Genomic DNA, 15,553 nt, shown 5'->3' with positions numbered 1-15,553 from the left:
TGATTATTATAGACTTGTAGTATAGTTTGAAGTCAGGTAGGGTGATGCCTCCGGCTTTGTTCTTTTTGCTTAGGATTGTCTTGGCTATGTGGGCTCATTTTTGGTTCCATATGAAGTTTAAGGTTGTTTTTTCCAATTCTGTAAAGAAGGTCAATGGTAGCTTGATGGAGATAGTAGTGAATCCATAAATTATTTTAGACAGTATGGCCATTATGACAATGTTGATTCTTCCTAACCATGAGCATGGAATGTTTTTCTGTCTGTTCATGTCCTCTCTTATTTCCTTGAGCAGTGCTTTGCAGTTCTCCTTGAAAAGGTCCTTCACTTCCCTTGTTAGTTGTAGTCCTAATATTTTATTGTGTTTGTAGCTGTTGTGGATGTGAGTTCACTCATGATTTGGCTCTCTGTTTGCCTATTATTGGTGTATAGAAATGCTTGTAATTTTTATACATTGATTTTGTCTCCTGAGATTTTGCTGAAGTTCCTTATCATCTTAAGGAGATTTTGGGCTGAGATGATGGGGTCTTCTAAACCATGTCATCTGCAAATAGAGACAATTTGACTTCTTATTTTCCTAATTGAATACCCTTTATTTCTTTTTCTTGCCTGATTGCTCTGGCTAAAACTTCTAATGCCATGTTGAATAGGAATGGTGAGAGAGGGCACCCTTGTCTAGTGCCAGTTTTCAAAGGGAGTGCTTCCAGTTTTGCCCATTCAGTATGATATTAACTGTGGGTTAGCCATAAATAGCTTGTATTATTTTGAGATACATTCTGTTGATACCTAGTTTATTGCGAGATTTTAGCATAAAGTGCTGTTGAATTTTGTCAAAGGCCTTCTCTGCATCTATTGAGATAACCATGTGGTTTTTGTCTTTGGTTCTGTTTATGTGGTAGATTACATTTATAGATTTTCATGTTGAACCAGACTTGAAACCCCAGGATGAAGCCTACTTGATTGTGAGGGATAAGCTTTTTTATGTGCTGTTGCATTTGGTTTGCCAGTATTTTATTGAAAATTTTTGCATCAATGTTCATCATGGATATTGGCCTGAAATTTTCTTTCTTAGTTGTGTCTTTGCCAGGTTTTGTTATCGGGATGATGTTCATCTCATAAAATGAGTTAGGGAGAATATCCTCTTTTTATATTGTTTGGAAAAGTTTCAGAAGGAATGATACTACCTCCTCTTTGTACATCTGGTAGAATTCGGCTGTGAACCTGTCTGTACCTAGAATTTTTTGGTTGGTAGGCTATTAATTGCTGCCTCAACTTCAGATCTTGTTATTGGTGTATTCAGGGCTTCTACTTCTTCCTGGTTCAGTCTTGTGAGGGTGTAAGTGTCCAGGAATTTATCCACTTCTTCTAGATTTACTGGTTTATGTGCATAGAGTTGTTTGTAGCTCTCTGATGGTAGTTTGTATTTCTATGGAATCAGTGGTGATATCCTCTTTATCATTTTTTACTGCATCTATTTGATAGTTCTCTCCTTTCTTTTTTATTAGTCTGGCTAGCAGTCTATCTATTTTGTTGATCTTTTCAAAAACCCAATTCCTGGATTTATTGATTTTTTAAGGGTTTTTTTGTGTCTCTGTCTCCTTCAGTTCTGCCCTGATCTTAGGTATTTCTTGTCTTCTACTAGCTTTTGAGTTTTTTTTTATCTTGCTCCTCTAGCTCTTTCAATTTTGACAATAGGGTATTGATTTTAGACCTTTCCTTGCTTCTCTGGTGGGCATTTATTGCTATAAATTTCCCTCTTGACACTGCTTTAAATGTGTCCCAGAGAGGGGAGACTCAAGATGGCGCTGTGAGAACAACCCAGGATTAGAGCTCTCGTTGTGTCCACGGAGAGGTGAGTCTGAGTTGCATTTCCAGACTGATCTTTGTTGCCCACGGAATGGGGAAATTCCCAAGTGAAGAGGAGACGCGGGACGCCAGGCAGAACCTCTGCCTGGCGAAGCCGGCAGCCAGGGTGGCGGCGGCCGGCCCTGCCCAGCGCTCCCCACAGGGCGCGCTTGTCCGAGTGCCCTGATGAACTGGCAACCGGAGACGTGAGAGGGCTGGACTTGAGACTGAGCTAGACTTGGACAGTGGGCCAGCCCAGGGGATTGCAGGGACAGAGCGTTAGGGGTGGCCTAGTGGGACGAACAAAACCGCGATTTCAAACAAGCCCCGTGCAGACGGCCCGAGACGCTCTGTGGGGGAGGGGCATCCACCATTACCGAGGCAACCCGCCCCAACTGAGTTACACGCCCATTGCTGACGCAGCCTGCCGTTGCCGAGGCAACCCGCTACAACAGAGAGACTCCGCCTCAGGGCGTGGTGGAGAACACAGCAGAACAGCGGAGCCAGGGCGAGCCTCACAACAGCAGGGCGGAGCCTCGGCAGCCAAACAGTGGCTAGTCTGTGTCCGAGCTGGGCAGGACCTCAACGGACATCCAAAAATAAAGCCCAAACCCCTCAACACAGAGCATTTGAAAAAAAAAAACGGTTTTTTTAATGAGCTCTGTTGCAGCAGAATCAAACATAGCAGCCTAACAGCCCTGAATGAACAACAGAGCTCACAGCTCAGCAATCAAGCCCCTATAAAGTACAAACTGTCTCCTCAAGCAGCTCCCTGACGCCTCTATATCCAAAAGACTGACATTAGGCAGGCATCATCCTGGGACAAAGATAGCAGAAAAAGAAACTGGTAGCATCCCTCGCTGTGCCACAGCAGCTAGAGGTGCACCCCAGACAAGCAGGGACTGGAGCGAACCTCAGCAGTCGTACAGCGAAGGGGCTAGACTGGTAGAAGGAAAACCAAGTAACAGAAATACTTCATCATCAACATTCTGGGTGTCCACTCAGAGACCCAATCGAAAAGTCAGCAACTACGCAGATGACCAGCGGACAAATCCACAAAGATGGGAAGAAACCAGCGCAAAAAGGAGGAAAACACCAGAAACCAGAACACCTCGCCTCCTAGAAAGGACCAAAACTCCTCCCCAACAAGGGAACAAAGCGGGACGGAGAATGACTGTGACGAAATGACGGAATTAGACTTCAGAAGATGGATAATGAGAAACTTTTGTGAGCTAAAAGATCATGTATTAAATCAATGCAAAGAAACTAAGAACCTTGACAAAAGATTTGAAAAAAGATTCGAGGAAATGATAACAAGAATGGATAACTTAGAGAGGAATATGAATGAATTAAAGGAGGTGAAAAACACAATACGAGAACTTCGCGAAGCATGCACAAGTTTCAATAGCCGAATCGACCAAGCAGAAGAAAGAATATCTGAAGTCGAAGACCAACTCAATGAAATAAAACGAGAAACCAAGATTAGAGAAAAAAGCGCAAAAAGGAATGAACAAAGTCTCCAAGAAATGTGGGACTATGTGAAAAGACCTAACCTACGTTTGATAGGTGTACCAGAAGGGGACGAAGAGAATGAATCCAAGCTGGAAAATACTCTTCAGGACATCATCCAGGAAAACTTCCCCCAACTAGCAAGTCAGGCCAACACTCAATTGCAGGAAATACAGAGAACACCACAAAGATATTCCGCAAGAAGAGCAACCCCAAGGCACATAATCATTAGATTCAACAGGGTTGAAATAAAGGAGAGAATACTAAGGGCAGCCAGAGAGAAAGGTCGGGTCACCCACAAACGGAAGCCCATCAGACTCACAGCAGATCTCTTGGCAGAAACACTACAAGCCAGAAGAGAGTGGGGGCCAATATTCAACATTCTTAAAGAAAAGAACTTTCAACCCAGAATTTCATATCCAGCCAAACTGAGCTTCAGAAGTGAAGGAAAAATAAAATCCTTTGCGAACAGGCAAGTACTCAGAGAGTTTGTCACCACCAGGCCTGCTTTACAAGAGCTCCTAAAAGAGGCACTACACATAGAAAGGAACAACCAGTACCAGCCATTCCAAAATCACACTGAATGCTAAAGAGCATCAACATAATGAAGAATCTACAACAACTAACAGGCAAAACAGCCACTTAGAATCAAAATGGCAGTATCAAATTCACACATAACAATATTAACCCTAAATGTAAATGGACTAAATGCACCAATCAAAAGACACAGACTGGCAAATTGGATAAAAATCCAAAACCCATCAGTGTGCTGTATCCAGGAAACCCATCTCACATGCAAGGATACACAAAGGCTCAAAATAAAGGGATGGAGGAAGATTTACCAAGCAAATGGAAAGCAAAAAAAAGCAGGAGTTGCAATTCTCATCTCTGATAAAATAGACTTTAAAGCAACAAAGATCAAAAGAGACAAAGAAGGCCATTACATAATGGTAAAAGGATCGATACAACAAGAAGAGCTAACGATCCTAAACATATATGGACCCAATGCAGGAGCACCCAGATACATAAGGCAAGTTCTTAACGACTTACAAAAGGACTTAGACTCCCACACAATAATAGTGAGATACTTTAACACTCCACTGTCAATACTAGACAGATCAACCAGACAGAAAATCAACAAGGATATCCAGGGCTTGAACTCAGACCTGGAGCAAGCAAACCTGATAGACATTTACAGAACTCTCCACCCCAAATCCACAGAATACACATTCTTCTCAACACCACATCACACCTACACTAAAATTGACCACATAATTGGAAGTAAAGCACTGCTCAACAAATGCAAAACAACTGAAATCATAACAAACAGCCTCTCAGACCATAGTGCAATCAAGTTAGAACTCAGAATTCAGAAACCGACCCAGAACCGCACAGCTTCATGGAAACTGAACAACTGGCTCTTGAATGTTGACTGGGTAAAAAATGAAATGAAGGCAGAAATAAAGAAGCTCTTCGAAACCAATGAGAACGAAGACACAACATGCCAGAACCTCTGGGACACATTTAAAGCAGTCTCTAGAGGAAAGTATATAGCAATAAGTGCCCATATGAGGAGAATGGAGAGATCCAAAATTGACACCCTATCGTCAAAATTGAAAGAGCTAGAGGAGCAAGATCAAAAAAACTCAAAACCCAGCAGAAGACAAGAAATAACTAAGATCAGAGCTGAGCTGAAGGAGATTGAGACACGAAAAACCCTTCAAAAAATCAATAAATCCAAGAGCTGGTTTTTTGAAAAGATCAACAAAATAGACAGACCACTAGCCAGATTGATTAAAAATAAAAGAGAGAACAACCAAATAGATGCAATAAAAAATGATAAAGGGGAAATCACCACAGATTCCACAGAAATTCAAACCATCATCAGAGAATATTACAAACAACTCTATGCGCATAAACTAGTAAACCTGGAAGAAATTGATAAATTCCTAGACTCCTGCATCCTCCCAAACCTAAACCAGGAGGAAGCTGAAACTATGAATAGACCAATAACAAGGTCTGAAGTTGAGGCAGCAATTAAGAGCCTACCACACAAAAAAAGCCCAGGTCCAGACGTTTCACAGCCGAATTCTACCAGACACACAAGGAGGAGCTGGTACCATTCCTTCTAAAACTATTTCAAACAATCCAAAAAGAGGGAATCCTTCCCAAATCATTTTATGAGACCAACATCATTCTGATACCAAAACCCGGCAGAGACCCAACGAGAAAAGAAAACTTCAGGCCAATATCCATGATGAACATAGATGCAAAAATCTTCAATAAAATATTGGCAAGCCGATTGCAACAGCAAATCAAAAAACTTATTCATCATGATCAAGTAGGATTCATTCCTGGATGCAAGGCTGGTTCAGCATATGCAAGTCTATCAACGTAATTCACCACATAAACAGAACCAAAAACAAAAACCACATGATTATCTCAATTGACGCAGAGAAGGCATTTGACAAAATTCAACAGCCCTTTACGCTAAAAACCCTCAATAAACTCGGTATTGATGGAACGTACCTCAAAGTAATAAAAGCTATTTATGACAAACCAACAGCCAATATCATACTGAATGGGCAAAAACTGGAAGCATTCCCTTTGAAATCTGGCACTAGACAAGGATGCCCTCTTTCACCACTCCTATTCAATATAGTACTGGAAGTTCTAGCCAGAGCAATCAGGCAAGAAAAAGAAATAAAGGGTATTCAAATAGGAAAAGTGGAAGCCAAATTGTCTCTATTTGCAGACGACATGATAGTATACCTAGAAGACCCCATCACCTCAGCCCAAAAACTCCTGAAACTGATAAGCAACTTCAGCAAAGTCTCAGGATATAAAATCAATGTGCAAAAATCACAAGCATTCGTCTACACCAATAACAGACTTAAGAAAGCCACATCAAGAACGAACTGCCATTCGCAATTGCTACAAAAAGAATAAAATACCTTGGAATACAACTCACAAGGAACGTAAGAGACCTCTTCAAGGAGAACTACAAACTACTGCTCAACGAAATCAGAGAGGACACAAACAGATGGAGAAACATTCCATGTTCATGGTTAGGAAGAATTAATATCATGAAAATGGCTATACTGCCCAAAGTAATTTACAGAATCAACGCTATCCCCATCAAGCTACCATTGACTTTCTTCCCAGAACTGGAAAAACCACCATGAACTTCATATGGAACCAAAAGAGAGCCCGCATAGCCAAGTCAATTCTAAGCAAAAAGAACACAGCGGGGGGCATCACACTACTGGATTTCAAACTATACTACAAGGCTACAGTAATCAAAACAGCATGGTACTGGTACCAAAACAGAGATATAGACCAATGGAACAAAACAGAGGCACCGGAGGCAACACAACATACACACAACTATACAATCTTTGATAAACCTGACAAAAACAAGCAATGGGGAAAGGATTCCATGTTTAACAAATGGTGTTGGGAAAACTGGCTAGCCATGTGCAGAAAGCAGAAACTGGACCCCTTCCTGACACCTTACACTAAAATTAACTCCAGATGGATTAAAGACTTAAACATAAGACCTGGCACCATAAAAACCCTAGAAGGAAATCTAGGCAAAACTATCCAGGACATAGGAGTAGGCAAGGACTTCATGAACAAAACACCAAAAGCATTGGCAACAAAAGCCAAAATAGACAAATGGGACCTAATGAAACTCCACAGCTTCTGCACGGCAAAAGAAACAGTCACTAGAGTGGATCGGCAACCAACAGAATGGGAAAAAATTTTCGCAGTCTACCCATCTGACAAAGGGCTGATATCCAGAATTTACAAAGAAGTCAAACAGATTTACAGGAAAAAAACAAACAAGCCCATTCAAAAGTGGGCAAAGGTTATGAACAGATACTTTACGAAAGAAGACATATATGAGGCCAACAATCATATGAAAAAATGCTCATCGTCACTGGTCATCAGAGAGATGCAAATCAAAACCACATTGAGATACCATCTCACGCCAGTTAGAATGGCGATCATTAAAAAATCTGGAGACAACAGATGCTGGAGAGGATGTGGAGAAAAAGGAACACTTTTACACTGTTGGTGGGAGTGTAAATTAGTTCAACCATTGTGGAAGACAGTGTGGCGATTCCTCAAGGCCTTAGAAATAGAAATTCCATTTGACCCAGCAATCCCATTACTGGGTATATATCCAAAAGACTGTAAATCGTTCTACTGTAAGGACACATGTACAAGAATGTTCATTGCAGCACTGTTTACAATAGCAAAGTCCTGGAATCAACCCAAATGCCCATTGATAATAGACTGGATTGGAAAAATGTGGCACATATACACCATGGAATATTATGCAGCAATCAGAAATGATGAGTTTGTGTCGTTTGTGGGGACATGGATGAATCTGGAGAACATCATCCTCAGCAAACTGACACAAGAACAGAAAATGAAACACCACATATTCTCACTCATAGGTGGGTGATGAAAAATGAGAACACATGGACACAGAAAGGGGAGTACTAAACACTGGGGTCTATTGGGGGGCAAAGGGGAGGGCCAGTGGGAGGGGGAGGTGGGGAGGGTTAGCCTGGGGAGAAATGCCAAATGTTGGTGAAGCGGAGGAGAAAAGCAAAACACACTGCCATGTGTGTACCTACGCAACTGTCTTGCATGCTCTGCTCATGTACCCCAAAACCTAAAATCCAATAAAAAATTAAAAAAAATAAATAAATAAATGTGTCCCAGAGATTCTGGTACATTGTGTCTTTGTTCTCATTGGTTTTGAAAAACATCTTTATTTCTACCTTCATTTCATTATTTATCCAGTAGTCATTCAGGAGCAGGTTGTTCTGTTTATATGTAGTTGTGTGGTTTTGAGTGAATTTCTTAAACCTGAGTTCTAATTTGATTGCACTGTGGTCTGAGGGATGGGTTGTTATGATTTCTGTTCTTTTGCATTTGCTGAGGTGTGATTTACTTCCAATTATGTGGTCAATTTTAGAGTAAGTGCAATGCATTGCTGAGAAAAAATGTATATTCTATGGATCTGGGGTGGGGAGTTCTGTAGATGTTTATTAGATCCAGTTGGTCCAGATCTGAGTTCAAGTCCTGGATATACTTGTTAATTTTCTGTCTCCTTGATTGTCTAATATTGATGGTGGAGTATTAAAGTCTCCCACTATTATTGTGTGGGAGTCTAAGTCTCTTTGTAGGTCGTTAAGAACTTGTTTTATGAATCTCAGTACTCCTGTATTGGGTGCATATATATTTAGTATAGTTAGCTCTTCTTGTTGCATTAATTCTTTTACCATTATGTAATGCCTTTTGTTTTCTCATTTGATCTTTGTTGGGTTAAAGTCCGTTAAATCAGAGACTAAGATTGCAACCCCTGCTATTTTTTGCTCTCCATTTGCTTAGTAAATCTTCCTCCATCCCTTTATTTTGAGTCTATGTATGTCTTTGCACATGTAATGGGTCTCCTGAATACAGTACAACAATGGGTCATGACTTTTTATGCAATTTGCCAGTCTGTGTCTTTTTATTGGGACATTTAGCCGATTTGCATTTAAGGTTAATATTATTATGTGTGCATTTGATCCTGCCATTTTAATACTAGCTGGTTGTTTTGCCTGTTAGTTGATGCAGTTTCTTCATTATGTCAATGGTCTTTACCATTTGGTATATTTTTGCAGTGGCTGGTACTGGTTGTTCCTTTCTATGTTTAGTGCTTCCTTCAGGAGCTCTTGTAAGGCAGGCCTGGTGGTGATGAAATCTGTCAGCAGTTGCTTGTTCATAAGGATTTTGTTTATCCTTTACTTATGTAACTTAGTTTGGCTGAATATGAAATTTGGGATACAAGTTTTTTTCTTTAATGATTTTGAATGTTGGCCCCCACTCTCTTCTGGCTTGTAAGGTTTCTGCTGAGAGAGATCTACTGTGAGTCTGATGGACTTCCCTTTGTGGGTAACCTGACCTTTCTCTCTGCATTTTTTTCCTTTATTTCAAACCTGGTGAATCTGATGATTACGTGCCTTGGAGTTGCTCTTCTTGAGGAATAACTTTGTGGTATTCTTTATATTTCCTGGATTTTACTGTTGGCCTGCCTTGCTAGTTTGGGAATGTTTTTCTGAATAATATCCTGAAGAGTGTTTTCCAGCTTGGATTCATTCTCCCCATCACATTCAGGTACACCGATCAAATGCTGATTAGGTCTTTTCACATAATCCCATATTTCTTGGAGGCTTTGTTTATTTCTTTTCACTCTTTTTTCTCTAATTTTGCCTTCTTCTTTTATTTCATTGAGTTGATCTTCAATCTCTGATATCCTTTCTTCTGCTTGATCGATTCAGCTATTGAAACTTGTGTATGTTTAATGAAATTCTTATGCTGTGTTTTTCGGCTCTAAAACATCATTTAAGTTCTTCTCTAAGCTGTTTTTTCTAGTTAGCATTTCGTCTAACCTCTTTACAAGGTTCTTAGTTTCTTTATATTGGGTTAGAACCTGTTCCTTTAGCTCAGAAAAGTTTGTTATTGCATGCCTTCTGAGGCCTGCTTCTGTCAGTTCATCAAACTCATTCTCCATCCAGTTTTGTTACCTTGTTGGCAAGGAGTTGTGATCCTTTGGAGGAGGAGAGAAATTCTGGTTTTTGATGATTTCATCCATTTTGCACTGGTTTCTTCCCATCTTCATGGATTTATCTACCTTTGGTCTTTGAAGTTGGTGGCTTTTGGATGGGGTCTCTGAGTGGACGTTCTTTCTGTTGATGTTGAAGTTATTTCTTTTTGTTTTTTAGTTTTCCTTCTAACAGTCAGACCCCTCTGCTGCAGGACTGCTGGAGGTCCATTCCAGATCCTGCTTGCAAGAATTGCTGCCTGTTTCTTCCTCTGGGAGTGTCATCCCAGGAGGGTACCCACCAGATGTCAACCAGAGTTCTCCTATATGAGGTGTCTCTTTAGACATATTAGGGTCAGGGAGCTACTTGAGGAGGTAGTCGGTCCCTTATCAGAGGTCAGGTGCTGTGCTGGGAGCTCTGTTGCTCCCTTCAGAGCTGCTGTTCAGGAACGCTTAAGTCTGCTGCAGTGGAACTCACAACCACCCCTTTTCCCAGGTGCTCTGTCCTAGGAAGGTGGGGCTTTATTTATAATTCCCTGATGGGCTGCTGCCTTTTTTCAGAGATGCCCTGCCCAGCGAGGAGGGAGTCGAGTCACATTCTGCCTGCGGAGGCATTGCTGACCTTCCACGGGCTCTGCCCAGCTGCTGTGTCAAACTTCCTTATGCTTTTGTTTACACAGGTGAGGTTAGAACTGCTTCAGTAATGGCGGACTACTGCTGTAATGGTAGACTGCCTCCATAATGGCGGGCTGCCTCAGTAATGGTGGACTGTCTTGGTAATGGCAGATGCCCTTCCCCCCACTGAGCTCAACCATACTGGGTCGAGTTCAAACTGCTGTGCTGGCTACGAAAATCCCAAGCTAGTGGGATTCAGTCTGCTGGTCTCTGTGGGAGTGGAACCCACCAAGCCAAATCATCTGGCTGCCTGCCTTCAGCCCCCTTTCTCTCAGGGATATGGCAGGCTCTGTCTTGCAAGCATTCCAACCACCAGTCAAAATGGCTGCTCAGATTTGTGCTGGAGACCCGTGACCCCAGCTGAATTCACCACCCAGATTTGCACTGGAAACCCACAGTGCCTGTTGACCAAGTGAGAATTTCCTGGTCTATGGGCTGCAAAAACCATGGGAGAAGCACAGTATCTGAACTGGGAAGATGGAGTGGCCAAAAAAGTCCCTGATAGCCTCTGTTGGGTAGAAGTGGGGGTCTCTGGCACTTCCCAGGTGAAGCAGCACCCCACCCTGCCTCAGTTTGCCTTCCTTGGGCTACACCCACGGTCCATCCAGTCCCATTGAGATCAACCTAGTACCTTGGTTGGAAACGTAGAGATTACTTGCCTTCTGTTGCTCTCGCTGAGAACTGCACTCCAGAGCTGTTCCTATTCGGCCATCTTGGTGGAAGTCATTCTTTTAAAAGATTAAATTATTTTTACATAATCAAAAAATATGAAATTGTCCAGTTGGAGGAAGAAATAGAAAAAAATGAATAGTGAAAAATGTCTATGTGAATTATGGGACACCATCAAATAAAACAATATTTGCATTATTCAATTTGAAGGAGAAAAGAGAAAAAAGGACCAGACGCTTATTTATTTAAAGATATAATGGCTGAAAACTTCCAAAATCTGGAAGGAGATATGAACATCCTGAAATAAACCTGAGACTCCCAACACAGATTAAAGCTAAAGAGAACTTCACCAAGACACGTTATAAGAATACTGCAAAAAATAAAATAGTAAGAATTTTGAAAACTGCAAGAGAAAAAAAGAAAGCTTATCTCATACAAGGAAACTTCCATAAGACTATCAACAGATTTCTCACTGGAAACCTTATAGGCCAGCAGAGAGTAAAATAATATATTCAAAGTGTTGAAATTTACAAAACTGGCAACCAAAAATATTTTACCTAGGAAAGCTAATCTTCGAAAATGGAGACAAAGATTTTCCAGACGAAGCAAAGCTATGGGAGTTCATCATCACCAGGCATGCTTTAAAATAAATGCTAAAGAAAATTCTTCAATCTGAAATGGAAAGAGACTAATCAGTAACAGGAAAATATGTGGACATATAAAACTCACCAGTAATCGAAGTATATAGTTGAATTTAGAATACTCTGAAACTGTAATGGTGGTATGTAAATCATTTAACTCTAGTATAAAAGTTAAAAGACAAAAATATTTAAAAACAACTAAAAGTAAAAAATTTGCTAATGAATACACAATATAAAAATATAAAATCAAAACACAAATGGTCATTAGAGTAAAAGGGTAGAGTTTTTTGTAAGCAATTAAAGTTAGGTTGTTGTCAGCTTAAAATAGACTGTTATAAGATGTTTCATGTAAGCCTCATGGTAACTAACAAGCAAAAACCTATACCAGATTCACAAAAGATAAAAAGAAGAAAACCAAAGGATACCAATACAGAAAAACTATAAAATCACAAAGAAGGACTAGAAAATAATGAACAGTTGGCAGTAGTAAGTCTTTATGTAGCAATCATTAGTTTACATGTAAATAAATTAAATTCTTCAATCAAAAGACATATACTGGCTAAGTAGATGTTTTAAAGAGACCAACTGTTTGCTGCCTATGAAATACTGATTTTGGCTTTCAGGACAAATACAGGCTGAAAATGAAGGGATGAAAAATATATTCCATGCAAATGAAAACTACAGTAGGGCAGGAATGGGTAGCTATACTTTTATCACATAAAATAGACTTAACCTCAAAAATTCAACAAGAGAAAAAAATATAATTATGTTACAATAAAGGGGGCATATAACAACTGTAAATATATATGTACCTAGAATTAGAGCATCTAAGTATATTTAGCAAATATTAACCAACTAAAAGAAGAAATAAACAGCAATGCAACAACAGTAAGGAATTTTAACACCCTACTTTCAGCACCAGATAGATAGTTCAGACAGAATATCAATAGCAAAACACTGGAATTGACATATTAGCCAAATGGATTTAATAGAGATGTTACAGAACACCCATCTGACAATATTAGAACACAAATTCTTCTTAAGTGCACACAGAATATTCTCCAGGATGGATTATATATTAGGTCACAAAACATGTTTTTATAAGTTTAAGAAGACTGAAATCATACCAGCTATCTATTCCAACTACAATAGAATAAAATTGGAAATGAATAACAGGAGAAATCTTGAAAATATCACAATATGTGGAAACGAACACTCTCGAACAATTAATGGGTCAAAGAAGAATCAAAAGAGAAAATTTTTTTAAAATCTTGAGACAGGCTGGGTGCAGTGGCTCAAGCCTGTAATCCCAGCACTTTGGAAGGCCGAGGTGGGTGGATCACGAGGTCAACAGATCGAGACCATCCTGGTCAACATGGTGAAACCCTGTCTCTACTAAAAATACAAAAAATTAGCTGGGCATGATGGGCATGCCTGTAATCCCAGCTACTCAGGAGGCTGAGGCAGGAGAACTGCCTGAACCCAGGAGGCAGAGGTTGCGGTGACCGAGATCACGCCATTGCACTCCAGCCTGGGTAACAAGAGAGAAACTCCGTCTCAAAAAAAAAAAAAAAATCTTGTGAAAATGAAAACACAACATCCCAAAACTTATGGGATGCAGCAAAAGCAGTACAGGGGGAATTCGATAATGATAAATACCTACATTAGAAAAATGAAAGATCTCAAATAAAAAACCCCTAATGTTACACCTCAAGGAACTAGAAAAAGAACAAGCTAAGCCCACAATTAGCAGAAGAGAGAAAATAACAACGCTGAGAGAAGAAATACATAAAATAGAGACAAGAAAAACAAAAGACCAACAAAATGAAGAGCTGATTTTTTGAAAAGATAAAATTTTAAAATCCTTAGCTATACTAAGAAAAAATAGAAAAGATTCAAAAATGAAAGAGAATACATTATAACTGATATGGCAGAAATACAAAGGATTGTAACAGATTACTGTGAAAAATTATATGCCAATAAATTGGATAACCTAAAAAAGAAGGATAAATTCCTAGAAACACAAAACCTATCAAAGCTGAATCATGAAGAAATGGAAAATCTTAGTAGGCCTAAAACTAGTAAGGAGATTGAATCAGTAATCAAAAATCTCCCAACAATGAAAAGTCAGTACCAGATGGCTTCACAAAAAAATTCTGCCAAATATTTAAAGAAAAATTAACACTAATTATTCTCAAGTGCTTCCAAAAAAAATTGAAGAGAATGGAACGCTTCCAAACTCATTTTATGAGGCCAGAATTTCTGTGATACCAAAGCCAGACAAGAAAACTACAAGAAAAGAAAATACCAGCCAATATTCCTGCTGAACATAGATATAAAATTCTCAATACAATACTAGCAAACCAAATCCAACAGCACATTAAAAGAATCATACACCATGATCAAGTGTGATTTATCCCAGGAATGATTTTACATATGCAAATCAATAAATGTGAAAAACTATATTAACAGAATGAAAGGTGGAAATCATATGATCATTTCAATAGACACAAAACAAGTTTGGAGAATATTCAACATCTTTCATAATAAAAATTCTCAACAAATCTGATACTTAGAAGATATACCTCGGGGCTGGGCACGGTGGCTCAAGCCTGTAATCCCATCACTTTGGGAGGCCGAGGCGGGTGGATAACGAGGTCAACAGATCGAGACCATCTTGGTCAACATGGTGAAACCCCGTCTCTACAAAAATACAAAAAATTAGCTGGGCATGGTGGCGCGTGCCTGTAATCCCAGCTACTCAGGAGGCTGAGGCAGGAGAATTGCCTGAACCCAGGAGGCGGAGGTTGTGGTGAGCCGAGATCACGCCATTGCACTCCAGCCTGGATAACAAGAGCAAAACTCCATCTCAGAAAAAAAAGAAGATATACCTCAACATAATAAAGGTCATATATGGCCAGCCCATGGCTTGCATCATATTCATCATGAAAAGCTGGAAAACACTTCCTTTAAGTTCAGAAAGAAGACAAGGGTGGCCACTATCATCACTCTATTCAACATACTACTGAAAGTTGTAGCCAGAATAATTAGGCAAGAAAAAAAAATTTTAAAAAACATCCAAACTGGAAATGGCTCAGTATAATTTATAGATGACCTGAACTTATGTGCAGAAAACTCTAAAAGTTGCACCAAAAAAAAACTGCTAAAACAAATGAAAAAGTTCATAAAGTTGCAGGATATAACATCAACATAAAAAAATCAGTTGTGGCCAATGCCCTAACAACAATCTAAAAGAGAAATAATGAAAGCAACTCAATTTCAGTAATATAAAAAAACAATAAAATACTCAGGAATAAATTTAACTAAGAAACAAAAGATTTGTACACTGAAAACTATAAGACACCGATGAAAGAAATTGAAAACATACATTTGCAGCATACACAGATTGAACTGGAGATGAATATGTTAGCTAAAATAATCTAGGCACAGAAAGAGAAATATGTTCTCATTCATATGTGAAAACTAAAACAGTTGATCTCATGTAGAGAGAGAATAGAATAATGGTAGCCAGAGGCTGGGAAGCAGGTGGGAGTTGCCAGAGGAGACTTAAGAGAAGTTGGTTAATGACTACAAAAATAGAGTTAGATGGAAT

General features: G+C 39.5%; 1 protein-coding gene across 10 annotated transcripts in view; it reads right to left on the bottom strand.

The window, feature by feature from the left end:
• Nucleotides 1-15,553, bottom strand: part of ABCC9 (ATP binding cassette subfamily C member 9) — a 249,344-nt gene that overhangs the window by 155,114 nt on the left and 78,677 nt on the right. For all 10 annotated transcript variants that reach the window (XM_078336069.1, XM_078336077.1, XM_078336076.1 and 7 more), the window contains 2 exons: nt 11,857-11,971; nt 11,290-11,358 (listed from right to left, as the gene is read on the bottom strand). The gene's annotated coding sequence lies outside the window, so the exon portion shown is untranslated. The remainder of the gene's footprint in view (nt 1-11,289; nt 11,359-11,856; nt 11,972-15,553) is intronic.

This window comes from Callithrix jacchus, chromosome 9, assembly GCF_049354715.1.
Source record: "Callithrix jacchus isolate 240 chromosome 9, calJac240_pri, whole genome shotgun sequence".
NCBI lineage: Eukaryota > Metazoa > Chordata > Mammalia > Primates > Cebidae > Callithrix > Callithrix jacchus.
The sequence above is the reverse complement of the archived record's forward strand: the minus strand, read 5'-3'. Positions and strand labels throughout refer to the sequence as shown.